General features: G+C 37.2%; 1 protein-coding gene and 1 pseudogene across 2 annotated transcripts in view; both read left to right on the top strand.

The window, feature by feature from the left end:
• The window catches only part of SLIT2 (slit guidance ligand 2), a 347,888-nt gene that overhangs the window by 149,190 nt on the left and 184,613 nt on the right, over window positions 1-14,085 (top strand). The window lies entirely within an intron of this gene.
• Window positions 7,613-7,726, top strand: LOC123619171 (U6 spliceosomal RNA; annotated as a pseudogene).

Raw genomic sequence — 14,085 nt, 5'->3', positions numbered from 1 at the left:
AAAAATGTGCCTTACAACCTTTATAAAGAAGAGCTCGTTTGTATATAGTTCCCTGATGTCTGAAATGGACAGGCGGGGTGCGGAGGGGTTCAGGGGGTTGGAGCAGAGGGAGATACTTCATGGACTGAGTTCCTTATGTTCTGCACCAGATGCAATGAGTATTCTGAACAAAACAAACAAAAAAACTAAAGCATGGTCCCTACTCCCCACAGAGGTATAATCAATTTACTTGCGTAGACAGTTGTAACACATGATAACTAGAATTACATACATCTATACATGTACTATTCATATATGGATGATATATAATAGCATATACAGCAATACATAGTACATAAATATACCACCTACTACGTATAAAATCAAGTACTTTGTAATAAAGTAATAGTCTATGTTTTAGGAGTTTAAGAAAGTAAGAAAATTTCCTTCCAGGGCTTAGAGTGTTCTGCTTCTCTTTGAGAGAGATTTATGTGAAACTGTCGGAGTGAGGGAATTGTCTTAATCATTTTTCTAGAACTCTCAGAAAGTTCTGAAGTCTATGAAAAAGGTGAAAATATAAAATTTTCATTATGGGAGTTGGGTTATTTTGTATTATACTAAGGAATATGAGCAAGACAGATACATCATTGCTAATGATATATGTACTTTTATTTAGCAATCACAATGTTTTGGTAGCATTGAAGGTTTTTTGTTATTTTCCCGCATGATTGTTACTTAAATGGTAAGATGTGTGGAAATGCAAAGCAATGTGCCTGCCATATAATTTTCTTTGTGCTTGTCTGTCTGTTTGGCCTTCCTTCACTTCTTTTTTTAATTAATCTGTGGTTATCAACAAGAAAGCATTGAGACTACTGTTACTATATTCAACCCAAGTGGAAGATAGTATCGATATATAAGTAGTACCTGGTGGCCACAATCAAACTTCTGTAGGATCGGATATTTGGAAACCAACGAACTGTCACGTTATTCCTACCTTTAGCTAATTCTTAAAAATCAGTCTCCACTTGGGTTCTTTCTTATAAAGGAATATGTTATTATTTACTCTCTCCAATGCATGAATAGTAAAATGATCCAGAAAGTATATTTTCATATGACAGACGAGTGGTTATCATCTTGGCAAATATTACAGCAGCAGTAATATTCACAAATATGTCATTTGCTCCTCTTGATGCTCTTGCTGTTAGCTGGGCCATGTGACTAGGTCTAGTCAATAGCATGTGATGTGTGTCACTTTAGGACTGACTCAGCTTTTGTGTGGTAGTGTAGTCTTTCTTCCCTTGCCACAAGGAAGTGACAGTCTTTTCAATAAATAGTCCTAGGTTAGTTGGATTTACAAATGAGAACAACTGTATCTTACCCCTTATCTCAGATAGACACAAAAATTAATTTCATGTAGATTGAAGACTCAACTATGAAATGCCAAACAGTAATACTTCTTGAAAATGTCATAGAATATTTACAAAATCTTTGGTTAGGCACATTTTTAAAAAATGAGACAGTTAGAGTAGAAACCTTAAATGAAAAGAATGAGAATTTGACCTCTTTTAAAATTTAAAATATTATCTTCATCAGAGATACTATTTCATAAATAAAATGAGAGAAGTATTTGTAATGTGTGTAACTACTGAAGGAGCCATTTACAAACTGTATATTTTTTAAAGCTTCTATAAATCAATAAGAAAGAGTCGATAACCCAATAAAACAAAGTGAGGGGGTGTGGGACAAAAGTCTTAGGCACTTCAAAATGAGAATATACAAATGGCCAATAAACACATTAAAAATGTTCAACATCACTAATAAAAGTGTCATATTCTTTTTTCTGAAAAAAAGAAATTCAACATCATTGTTCATCAGGACAATGATAATCAAAGCCACAGAAAGATGCCATTACCCATCCAATAACATGGCCATTAAAAACAAACCAAAAAACTTAACACCAAGTGTTGGCAAGGACTGTAGAACTACTGAAACTCTCAAAAATTGCCATTTGGGACATAAATGGACACAACCAGTTTGGAAAACCGTTTTGTTATGGCCACTAAAACTAAATGTATTCATTCCTTATGGTCCAAAATTTCCACTTCTAGGTATATACTCAACAGATAAATATATAGATTTGTATTTTTTAAAATGTGTTCCAAAATGTCCATAAGAGCAGTATTTTTAAAACCTCCAATGGAAACAACCTAAATCTTCATCAACAGTGGAACACAAAAAATAAATTGGAGAATATTCATGACATGGATATGAACACAGCATGCAATGAAAATAAGCCATGACTACTTACAACAACGTGGACGCTTACAAACATAATGTTGAGCCGAAAATGCCAGGTGCAAAAGGTATAGACTGCATGACTTCTTTTCTAAAAATCTGATTTATGTAAAGTCTAAAAATAGACAAAACTAACCTGCTGTAAAAAGAATCAACACTGCGTTTCCCTTTAGGGAAATAAATGACCGAGAAGAGTCATGGGGGAGGGGGTTACTGTTAATGTTTTGTTTTCTTACTGTTCTTACATGAGTGTATTTATTTTGTTAAACTTCATCGAGCTGTTTTCTTATGACTCATGCACTTTTAATTGTATGTTATAGCACTAACAAAATTCAACACCGAACCCGGAAGCAACTTACTATAGAAAAGGCTGCTTTGATAATTACACTAGTAACGTCTCCACTCCTCTCGAATCGGCCGAGTCTCATTACTTTTAGTCAGGCTTTTGTGTGGTCTAAATCTGGTTCAGATGTGCACTGCTTCTATTCCCAGGATGCCGATGCCTCTAAACCTACAGGATTCCTGCCCCAGGATTTCAAAAGGATCCAGTGTATTACGTGAATGCTAGCAGCTTCTTTCGTGATGAGAGAGGTTTATAAAAGCACACACTGTCAGACTATCTTCCAGATACTAAATTTTAACTCCTAGTGCCTACTCTTCCCCCTCAATATCTATTCTAGGTTAGAGTTTTGTCTTTAGGAAAAACAAAAGAAGGGATTGGTATGGAAGAAAATCAATGGACAGACATACCTAGATATGTTACCAGAATCACCAGTCAGTGTAATCTGGGTCAAAATACTTATTTCAAGTTGTGAAGGACAAAACTGGACTAAAAATATTCTAGAAATATCTGCCAATTATTATTTCTTTCCAGTTTTAACTAAATAATGTCTATCCTTTCACTGGTCCTGCCATCTTCTCAACTATTCTAATTCAGCATTCCGACTTGGCAGGCAGTAGTGGAGAACTTCAGAATCTCAACGGTTTAGTCCCAAACAAGTCAGCAAAACATCAGGACCCTCAGCTGGCCAGAGCATGAAATTATCTTCAGAAGACCAAGTGATTGATGTAATGCAGAATCTCTGCTTGTCCACCTTATTTGAGGAAGCTCAATGGGCAGTGATTTCAGCACAATATAAGGTGCTCCGTGTTCTCAAGCTTTTGATTGAGTTCTGGATGTGGATGTAGCTGGGGAAAACTAAAAATGTCCTTGCCAAGTTCAAGCTCCTACATTTCCAAGGAAAAATTAGCATAGTGGAGGGGAGCCAAACACCAGAGATTCTATCTCCTACACTGTGAAAAGCCTGTTCTAGGATCAGAAGCAAAAACAAAGCAAAGCACTTTGATTGGCAGTGCGTATGACAGACAAGTCTTTTCAGGCAGATGCTGAGATGGGGCTGCAGATAAAGAAAAGCAGAGGAAATCTGAGAACAGTGGTGATCAGCAAGATTTTTCCTTATCTCCACCTGCATCAAAATAGTATGTGATGTTACTCATTTTCTTTAAGCTCATTTGTTCAACAGAGGCTTCTTAAACAGCTTTTTAGTCTCAGTGATTAGCTTGGGACATGATGTCCAAATGACATGACACCTAGTTCAAGGGACTCACAGCCAAAAAAGGAGAAATAAGTTGGATCGAAACAAGTTACTACACTATAATGTAATAAAAAAGAAATGTACAAAACTAGAGTAAATCCACCAGGAGAATGTAATCCCCAACTCCAAGCTCATGACGAAAACCATTTTCGAGCCTCAGTTTTGTATGACTTTCTCTATGCTCAGATCGGAACTTAAGCATTGCTTTGCCCCAAAGCTGCCCTCCACTCCCTTTTCCCCTACAGGATAAAGCTTCAGTTTACTGACCCTTCTCTGTGCTCAACCAACCTCCCTTTGGTTTATGACATTGCACTTGACTTTTACCATCTTTCTAGTCCTACCAGATTATAAATTCCTTTAGGGGAAAAGCCATTCCTCTTTCATTCAGTGTGGAAACCCAGCTTCTGACTGTGAAACTTCATTTCTACTCGTTGGGTCGATGGTGAGTGAGCCTCAGTCTAGGAAGCCCAGGGGACTTAGCCCGCTTGGTGGAACGTGGAAAGATCAGGAAGAAACAGAGCTTGTATCGCTGCAGCTCATGACATCGCTCGAAGTGACCATTTTCTTTTATAAGTTTTTTGTCCTACACAATACCTAATGGAGGAAGAAAGAATACAGTCCAGTATTAAACTTAGAGCTCCTGCGGCGTCTTAAATTTGGTCTGTGTTCCATGAGAAAATCAGATAAAATGTGTTGACGCTCTTCCATTCCCATCTTTCACATGCACTGGTGCCCATACGTGTTTGTGTATAATTTCCTAATTAATGATATTAGTAGGCAGCACTTCCTATGCACCTAGCGTATTGCTTCATTTAATCACGGTAACCCATTTATGAGATCAGTCAGCTTGTCTTCAGTTTGCAGATGAGGACACAGCATTGGAGAAGTTAAGTGACGTGGCAAAAACTTCACAACTTGTAAGGGATGGAGCTGAAATTCAAAGCCAGACAGTCTGGCTCCTGGGTCCTGCTCACATCCAACATTCTATCCCAACTCTCTAGAAACTTGGTGCATTACATCCTCTCAGGGTCTTTCCAGGAAGTAAATAGGCTTATACCCATTTTATAGAACCAAAAAACTTAACGTCAACAAGGTATAATGAATTATAGGTCACTGACATACTAGTTTGTGGTAGATCTTGAATATGAACAAGATGGATCTTACTCTAAAAACCATGGCCTTTATACTATGTCTAACTTCAGAGCATCTGTCACATGGTAGGCACCCACTTCTGGAAGGACAAAGATGAGAAAATGCAAATGTAGGGTTGTTGGAGCCAGCGTATTTCAGGCTGCCGGGATTTTGTCCATTTCTTGTCAATTTCTGCAAAATCAACAACTAGTATTTTGAGAGCAATTGTTTTGAAACTGCAGATCAGTTTGGAGAGTATCTTAATATTAAGTCTTCCAATTTATGAACATAGGATGTTTTTCATTTATTTCCTTCCTTCTACGTACTGTAGCTGCATCAGATGAGTTTTGTTTACCATGTTGTGATTGCATTTTCATTCATGGAATGAATGAATTATGGCCCTGTGGATTACAATTAACATCTTAATTTGGATAAATACCAACTTAATTTTAGTAGTATATAAAACTTTTGTTCTAGTATAGTTTTTCCCCTTTTCATCTCCTTTATGATAATACTGTCATATAAATTACATCTGTACACACTGTAGGCCCAAAAAGATAACTTCTAACTCTGGCTTCATGTAATTGTCTTTAAATTAAAGAAGAGTTATAAAAAAGATACCATTAGACTCTCTTTGATGTTTACCTGTGTAATTACTTTAACAGTGCTCTTTATTTCTTCCTGTGGATTTGAGTTCCTGCTTAGTTTATTTCAATCTGAATAACCCCTTACAGTATTTTTTGCAGGGCTAGATATGTTAGCAACAATGCTCCTTTTTCAAAATAAATCTGGGACTGTCTTAACTACTCCATCAATTTTTGAAGTTTAGTTTTGCTGAATATAATCTTGGCTGACATTTCTTTTTCTCAGCATTTTGATATGTCATCCCATTGCCGTATAGCCCCCATGGTTTGATGACAAACAATCAATCCTGTTGCAGTTCCCTTGTATATGATGACTCACTTTCCTTTCTTGCTGCCTTCATGATTTTCTCTTAACCTTTTTCTTTCAAAGATTGGCTAGGATGTATTTAAGTGTGAACCTCTTTGATTTTATCTTTATCGGACTTCATTGAGCTTCTCGGATGTGTTTTGGGTTTTTTTTTTCCCCAAATATTGGAAGTTATCAGTCACTATTTCTTTAAATATTCTCTCTGCCCCTTTCTTTCTCTCCTCTACCTACTGTACTCCCTTAATGTAGGTTTTGATGCATTAAAGGTCACATGGGTCTCAGAGACTAATTCTGAGTAAATTTTTTTTGTATTTGAACACCCAGTGTACTTGTGGCATCTAAAGAAGTTCCTATTGATGACCCAAACTAGATGTAGCTCTATTTTTGTATCACATTTTGGTTGATTATGACATACAGAACTGATCGAGGGTAGATGTAATGAAGTTCAGATACTTTCAGGGAAGGAATATCTATCTGTAAGTATACAGTGTGGGAGAAATATCTAATTTGAGTTCATGAAAAGTGTAAATATTTAGGGTGCTGGGAAATGCAACTGGTTGGAAGAAGTGTTTAATCCTAGGAGTGTTTCAGCTGTTATAGTATTAGGTATCATTTTTTGATCACTTACTAAGTTTTAGTCTTTACAAATATTACCACATTTAATCATTTACATAGGTATAATTACAGAAGCTTTATGAGTAGGATAAAACTTTTAAAGCAATTTATAAATAAGCCTATTTATCTGAAAGTCCTAACTTACTTTACTACATTTACAACTATCACTGTCTCTTGGGGGAGAGCAGGGTCAATGCACTCTTCCCACAAAGCATGAAAGTTTGAACCTTTGTAGTTCATGTGTAGAGCAATTCTTTATTCCCATTTTACAGATGAGGAAACTAAAGCTCAAAGGGATTAACCACTTTACTCAATGTGATTTTTTTGTTGTATTTGTATATATCAATGCTGGATGCACTTATATTCAAGAAGGGTAGATTATGAACACTTTGTCAGCAAGGGTCTTATTTATTCAATTCTTATCCTCGACTACAGAGACATAGTATTAAATTAGTCAATTTTATGTTCTATCCTGGACCTGTTGTTTAGGCACGTGTTCCTTAAGCTCTCCCTTTATGTTCCTAAATCATTAGAAAAAGAAAGGAATATGATCGTTATGTGTTAAAAATGTTAGTCTTGAATGTATTATTGTCATTCCTCTGCCAAGACCACCAAAACAGAAAACCATACACTGGGCGACTTAAATAGCGCACTTATTTTCTAGAAGTCCAAGGTCAAGATGTCAGCAGGGTTGGTTTCTGGTAAGGTCTCTCTCCTTGCCTTGCACACAGCCACCTTCTCTCTGTATCATCATATGGCCTTTCCTCTGTGCACCTGGCGGGTGTGGAGGGGAGAGAGAAAGAGAGAAATCTCGTATTTCTTCCACTTCTTACAAGAAACCAGTCCTATAGGATTAGGGTCTCACCCTTATGACTTCCTTTAACTTTAATTACCTCCTTCAAGGCCATATAACCAACTATCATCACATTGGGAGTTACAGCTTCAACATATGAATTGGGGGAGCCACAGGTCAGTGTATAATAACTTCTTTTTTTAACAGTTCTGAAATACTGAGGAAAATGATTTTTCAAAAATGTTTACAAATAGTGCTCGCTTCAGCAGCACATATACTAAAACTGGAACGATTACAGATACAGAGAAGATTAGCATGGCCCCTGCACAAAGATGACTCACAAATTTGTGAAGTGTTTCATATTTTGGGGGGAGTTTTGAGATTTGTAAATGTTAGCCACTATACATAAAAATAGATTTAAAGAACCAAATTTCCTCTGTATAGCACAGGGAATTATATTCAATATCTTGTAATAATCTTTAATGACAAAGAATATGAAAACAAATATATTTATGTAGATTCATGACTGGAACATTGTGCTATACACCAGAAACTGACAATTGTAACTGACTATATACTTCAATTTTTAAAAAATGAAGTGACTTTTCCCCTTAAAAAAATTTAGAAATGAAGAAAAAAATCATGTCACCTCACCCCATTTAACTTTTAAAGTTAAAATTAATATTAAAGTATTACCTGTTTTAATAATGCCTTTTCTTGCATGTGTTTTAAAGACTATAAATCTCATTAATCAAATTCAACACAAGCTTTAAAGCAATTAAGAAATTTCAGAATGAACAAAATTGTTCTGATAACAATTAGAAAAATATGATTTCTGCTCAATAAGTCTTCCATTCAGTTCTTCATTCAATTCACCTAAGACTTATTTGGAAAAATTTTCTTGTTCTGTTAGGGTTAAGTCTGGTATTAGATGTATCTAACCTGCCTTCTGTGTTCTTGCAGCCATGGGAAATTCCTTCTGGCAGTCATTAAACTTTTATAGAATCTTTTCTTCACTTAAGTGTGACAAGTTTGACTATGACTCCCCGAGCAAGGGGAAACAAAATGGAGCCTTGGGTTCAAATCTGGGCTTTCCTTTTTACTCACCGGTGAGGCATTGAGCAAATTACTTCACCTTGTCCTTCATTACCTTGTCTTTGGAATCGGGATACTAAGATCCACCATATACGGTGAATGTGGAGGTGAAAAAAGATGACATACATGAGAACCTGTCTCATTGCTTGGTGCCTCATCCTAATTTCCTTCACATTTGCTCACTATGTTCCTGTTTGTGAGTAAATTTTCATCTTTGTCCTCTGGCTTTAGAGATCAGACTCCTGCTTCCTCTGCTAACTTACTTCCTATCACTCTCATCCTCTGTCAGTAACACAAGAGCTGTCTTCTCTCCTGCCCAGCGCGCTCCCACTTAAAGACTTTGCATGTGCGTTTCCGTCTATCCTGACTCTTCCTGCTCCAGACATTGGCAGAGCCTTCTCATCCTTTTGGCCTGCACAAAAATCACCACTTCTACGGCCTTGAACCCCACTTGACCTAAAAACATGCCTTCCTTTCTTTAACATACCTTCCTTCCATCTCTAATCCTAGACACAGTAACTCTTTAACCTCTATCTTGTCAAGTTTCCAGCACTTTTCTCTGTATGAAATGATCTTAAGTGTCTGTTGAGTCTCTTCCTCACTGGAATGTATGACATTTTCTGTCTTACTCATTATTCTGCACGTAGTAGCGTTTGACAATAAATATCTATTGAATTTTATACGAATGGAAGAATTTATACATATAAAACCAAGTAAATAACAATTTAAACATCTTTTATTTGACTCGGGAGCATATTTTATCCCTTGGACTGTCAAATTAGTTTTAATTCTCTGAAGTCACACATGGTAGATAAAGTGGTCCAGAGAAGTCCCAGGTGACGCTGGAAACTGAGACAAGGAATCAGAATGTATTGTAGTTAATTTTCAAAGTAGGTAAAACACACATGGTTAGGTAAGATTTATTATCTGCCATCTTACAGGTATATCCATATAAGAAAATATTTTTCTTTGTTCTGTGTTTCTGAAAATTTGGTAATGTAACCTATTGCTGTCATTCTCATTCCAAAAGTCTAGTTATAGTTTGAGGGTAACAATTACATCTACCATGGGGTATATTGAATATTTAGTTTCCCTTTGATACAAGATGTCAGATGATCCTTTGACAAACAGTAGTGAAAGCTTCAGGATGATTTCACTGACTCAAACCTGATATTATGTTTTACACAAACTAAGACATCAAAGACTTTAAATGCTGGTGAAATTCCTGGGAGAAGTAACTGCCTATTAGTCTTAAGAATCACTCCTCTAACTTGTCGCATATTGAAATTTGGTTTTAATTATTCATTTAAGTGATTAAATATTAATAATTAAATGTTAATTTTAAAAGTCACTTTCTCTTGTTTCTGGCTCAAGTAAAAGGCAAATAACTCACACATACACACACCTGCAGGAATGACATCCAATTAAAAGGGAGAAAACAAGTCTAAGGGGGTGGGAATCTTCGGCTTCCCAGGACACTAACTATACCCATTAAGCGCCCCCCAAAAAATTTAAAAGTCACCGATCAATGGCATTTCCTCATGAAAAGAATATGAGAGTATATTACTTGCCTTTTCCAATAAATGCGTACACGGACACTCTCTATTTTCATAGTTCAGTCGCTTCCCAGTAGATGGCGCCATTGTGACTCAGTGTTGCTCCATCTTGGAAAGGAGGTGTTATGAAACACTTTGAATTTCCAAACATTTGTAAATAGTGAGATATAGTAACACTTGCAGTGTTGCCTTAGAAAACAAATCCTCCCACAATAAGGAGAAAATAAGTCAACTGTTGAACACCAGTAAATGTCACAAGAACTCCGACTGTGTATGCGTAACTTTTCGTATCTAATGATTTTTGTCGCTTTAAATTTAAATTTTAAAGACTGTGAATACAAACACGTTCACATATTTAACCTCTTGCTCCTCATAAATTCTGAAACCTTCACAAGAATTTCTGTTAACTCGTCACATTCTCGCACACGTGATCACATACGCTGCAGCTGTGCCTAGAGCAGAGCATGAGGCTCACTAAAGGTCACACTTTTATCCTAGACGGCCAGGCTTCTCTCCCTTCTGGTTGATTCAGCTTTGTCCTACCTGTGTGTATACGGATTACCTAGACGCAAGGCGGCTTCTCAACCTACAAATGTGTAAATCTCTCTGAAAGTTACAAGACGTTACATTTGGTTTTCTGTGCTCTCAGTTCCTATAGTAATATCCAGTCAAACTTTGCTAGTAACTTAAAAGCAATTCCCACATTTTAAGGCTTAAAGATTTATGTGCAAGCTTTCTATTTAAAATTGGGAACACGTTTTTCTCTAGCAACGATATTTTAATGATTATTAGGTTGTCTGGGTAATCCATAACAACATTTCAAGCTGTGAGCTGATAACTCCTCTGTGACTTTGAGAAAACAGGACACAGTGGTCAGAGCAAGAGGACTGAGGTCTCATAAATGTCAGTGGTTTCAGTACCTGCCCAGGTAGTTATTAACTCACTATTTGTAATTATTCACTTATATTATTACTTCCTACTGTTGTTAATCATTACTTGCTGGATGAATTTTGCCAGGTCACTCAAAGAAACTGAACATTCCCATGGGCTTCAGGGAGTATGTGGCCCCAGTTGTTCCTATGAGAAAGGGCTGTGGGATAGGGATTCCAGATCCATACATGACTGGTCACAAATCCCAGCTCTTCTCCTTGTTGCCTGTATAACCAAAAGCAGTTGACATAACCTGTCTGAGTCTCAGTGTTCCCATCTTCAAAATGGGAAAGGTAGCACCTACCTGGTAAGGTTGATGTAAAAGTAAGGATTAAACAAGATTTGTGTGTGTGTATGTGCATGTGTGTATAAATATAAATGTATACATTTATATATGTGTGTGTGTACAATGCATATGTATGTCACAAATATAAACACACAGCTGCATTGCTATACTGCCTGTATTGAAGTTGTGATAAAAAACAGGAGATTGATTATGGCATGTTTTGTGACCTCACAGAGTTTTCTACATCTTAGAATAAGTGCAAGCTTTCAGAGATTTCCTCTGGCCTGTGTCTCTGCTTTTTTAAAATTTTAGTCCTAGGAAGCACCACAGCTTTAAAGTAACTCAATATAACACATAAACCTGGCTCGTAGGGGTTCGGTTAAAGTTCCATGTGGACCCTTTGAACGAAATAGAGCTAGCCCAGGCATTTTGAACAGATATTCCAACAATAAACAAAAACCATGGCCTGTAGTATCCAAATCATTCCTGCTCATCCTTCTTCTCCTGACTCATAATACATAGCACCATCACCCTAAAAGTAATTATGCAAGACAGTACCCCACTTTTCCCACTCCTGATCATGCAGGTTTAGCAGCAGGCTTTGGTTAGGGTCTCTGCCCATGTGCTGCAATGACTATGGGTGGATAACTGGCCTGAATTCTCACTTGGCTACATAGGGTTAAGGTGGATTTGCAGCTCTGGGGGGCCTTTGGGACCCACACTGTGCTGATGGAAGCTCTCCTGTATTTCCCTCTCCAAATGACTAGTCTTTCATTAATTCATTAACAAACATTGGTGGAGCCCTTTGTATGCCAGTTCCTACATCAGGCACTATGTTTGCCCTCCTGGTCCTTCAGCTTTGTCTAAAAATAGTATCCATCATTTATTGAGCACATACTGGGTGTTGGGTGTTTTACAAGCATTGCCTAATTTCATCCTTGTAGAACTCTATGAACTAAGGATTAGAGACTACAGAGCTGGAAACGAAGATGTAGGGGATAAGAAAGTTAGAAAAAAAAAATGAAGGAAGGAAGGAGAAAGGGAGGGAGAGGGGGAGGGAGAAGGAGGGAGGAAAAGGAAAGTCAAACACTAGGAGAGGGTGGGTGGCAGACCTACCATTCCAGTGGAGGCTCCTCTGACTCCAAAGCCATTTGCCGTGCGTGGCTGGGTGCACTGCCAGGTGCTGGCCCAGAGAGGCCTTCTGACGTCAAATACGAAGGATAAGCTGTATTAAATAATGATGAGATATGATACACTCTGTACATACATAGATAGTTACAGAGGTATAACTGAGCTAAGTTGCTTAAATATTTAGGCTTGCATGTGGTTGGGAAAGTGACGAGAGCTTCTGAAATAACTTTTGTCCTCTTGCCCCTAGGATGAAATAGCAAATAGGGACCCATAAATAAATAAATAAATAAATAAATAAATAAATAAATAAATAAATAAAACCAGATCATTTTAAAATTACGTTTGTGAACTACTGTTGGAAGTTGTAACCTAAAGACAATATCTCATTTTTAATCAGCCAAAATTATGCCCAACATTTCAAGTTAAGTGTTTTTTTGTTTTTGTTTTTAGCTTGAAGGTGAGACAGTGTTAAACAAGATTTGGAAAAGTCACCAAATGGCCCAAGTTAACTGTGTGAACTCGCTGACTTTTTGCTTAGCTGGGCTCCTTGTGTTAGATGACTCCCTTGATGGAAATGTTGGCTCCTCACGCTGTTCTGATGAATCTGAATCTCAAGAAGAAAGACATTTTTGAGTAACTTTCTAGGAAAGGGAAAAAAACCCCAAATCTTTGTATCTAGAGAAAATAATTGTCGTCGTTTCATGTGTGTACGTAAGAATTACAGTAGGATATTTTGGGAAAGTTATGAAGTGATGGTCCAGAAAACTGTGATAAAAGGCACATACTGTGGAACTTCCTGACTTACTGTTCTTCTCTGGCACCGATTCACAGAGCTCGAGGGCACATTCTAACCTGAGCATCGATTCTGGCCTCTAACCGCACTGCCTGGCTTCCATCTAGTGGCTGCCCCCTGAGACTTAGCGGGCAATCATAAATCATAAAACAAAATCAGTAACCACTCAACATTGACCAAATAGGACCCTGTCAAGATATGAAGGCCATTTATTTACCAGTATTACTGCCCAACTCCTTATTGGATGACATGTCAGATTACATATTTTACTTTATTTATTTAGCTTGAGACAAATCTTAAATTCCCAGGGCCTCAGTTTTCTCATCGGCTGGATAGGGGAAAATAAAAGTTTTACTTCACAGAATGTTTTCAAAGTTTTACATGGAATAACCCAGGTACTGTTGTCACATAGTGCCTAGATCGTAGTAATTACTTAACAAGTAGCTTTACTACTGTTCTTGGTGTTTTGGATGGTGTTGTTTATAACATGAATGCCTTGGTCATCTTATTTCTATGCTCCAGACTCCTTGCACGTCTAATTTCTCAGAGCCTAATCGTATTAATGGGTCTGCCTGTTGGGGTAAATCTTAAGTGAGAATTTAAGGGCAGTGCAAATAGTAATTATATCTTGAACAAACATTGAAAATAATAAATCTAAGAAGATCCTTTTCTGTGTTCATCCTGTGTTGAATTTGAGCCCTGTGTGTTTGCTAGCCACATGACCTTGAGCAACTTACTATTCCTCAGTTTCCTGGCCTGGAAAATAGGGACTGTAGTAGGACATACCTCTGAGGGTTGTGGTGAGCAAAAAGAAATGTGCTCAGTGCAACACACGGTTAGCATCATAAGAAGGTTAACCATTGTTGTTTTCTTCTTGTATCTTCCAAGGGTGTTTTATTGCCTATCTTAAAAATTCTTTCTGGAACACAGTAAAA

This window comes from Camelus bactrianus, chromosome 2 (assembly GCF_048773025.1).
Source record: "Camelus bactrianus isolate YW-2024 breed Bactrian camel chromosome 2, ASM4877302v1, whole genome shotgun sequence".
Taxonomy (NCBI): domain Eukaryota; kingdom Metazoa; phylum Chordata; class Mammalia; order Artiodactyla; family Camelidae; genus Camelus; species Camelus bactrianus.
The sequence above is the reverse complement of the archived record's forward strand: the minus strand, read 5'-3'. Positions and strand labels throughout refer to the sequence as shown.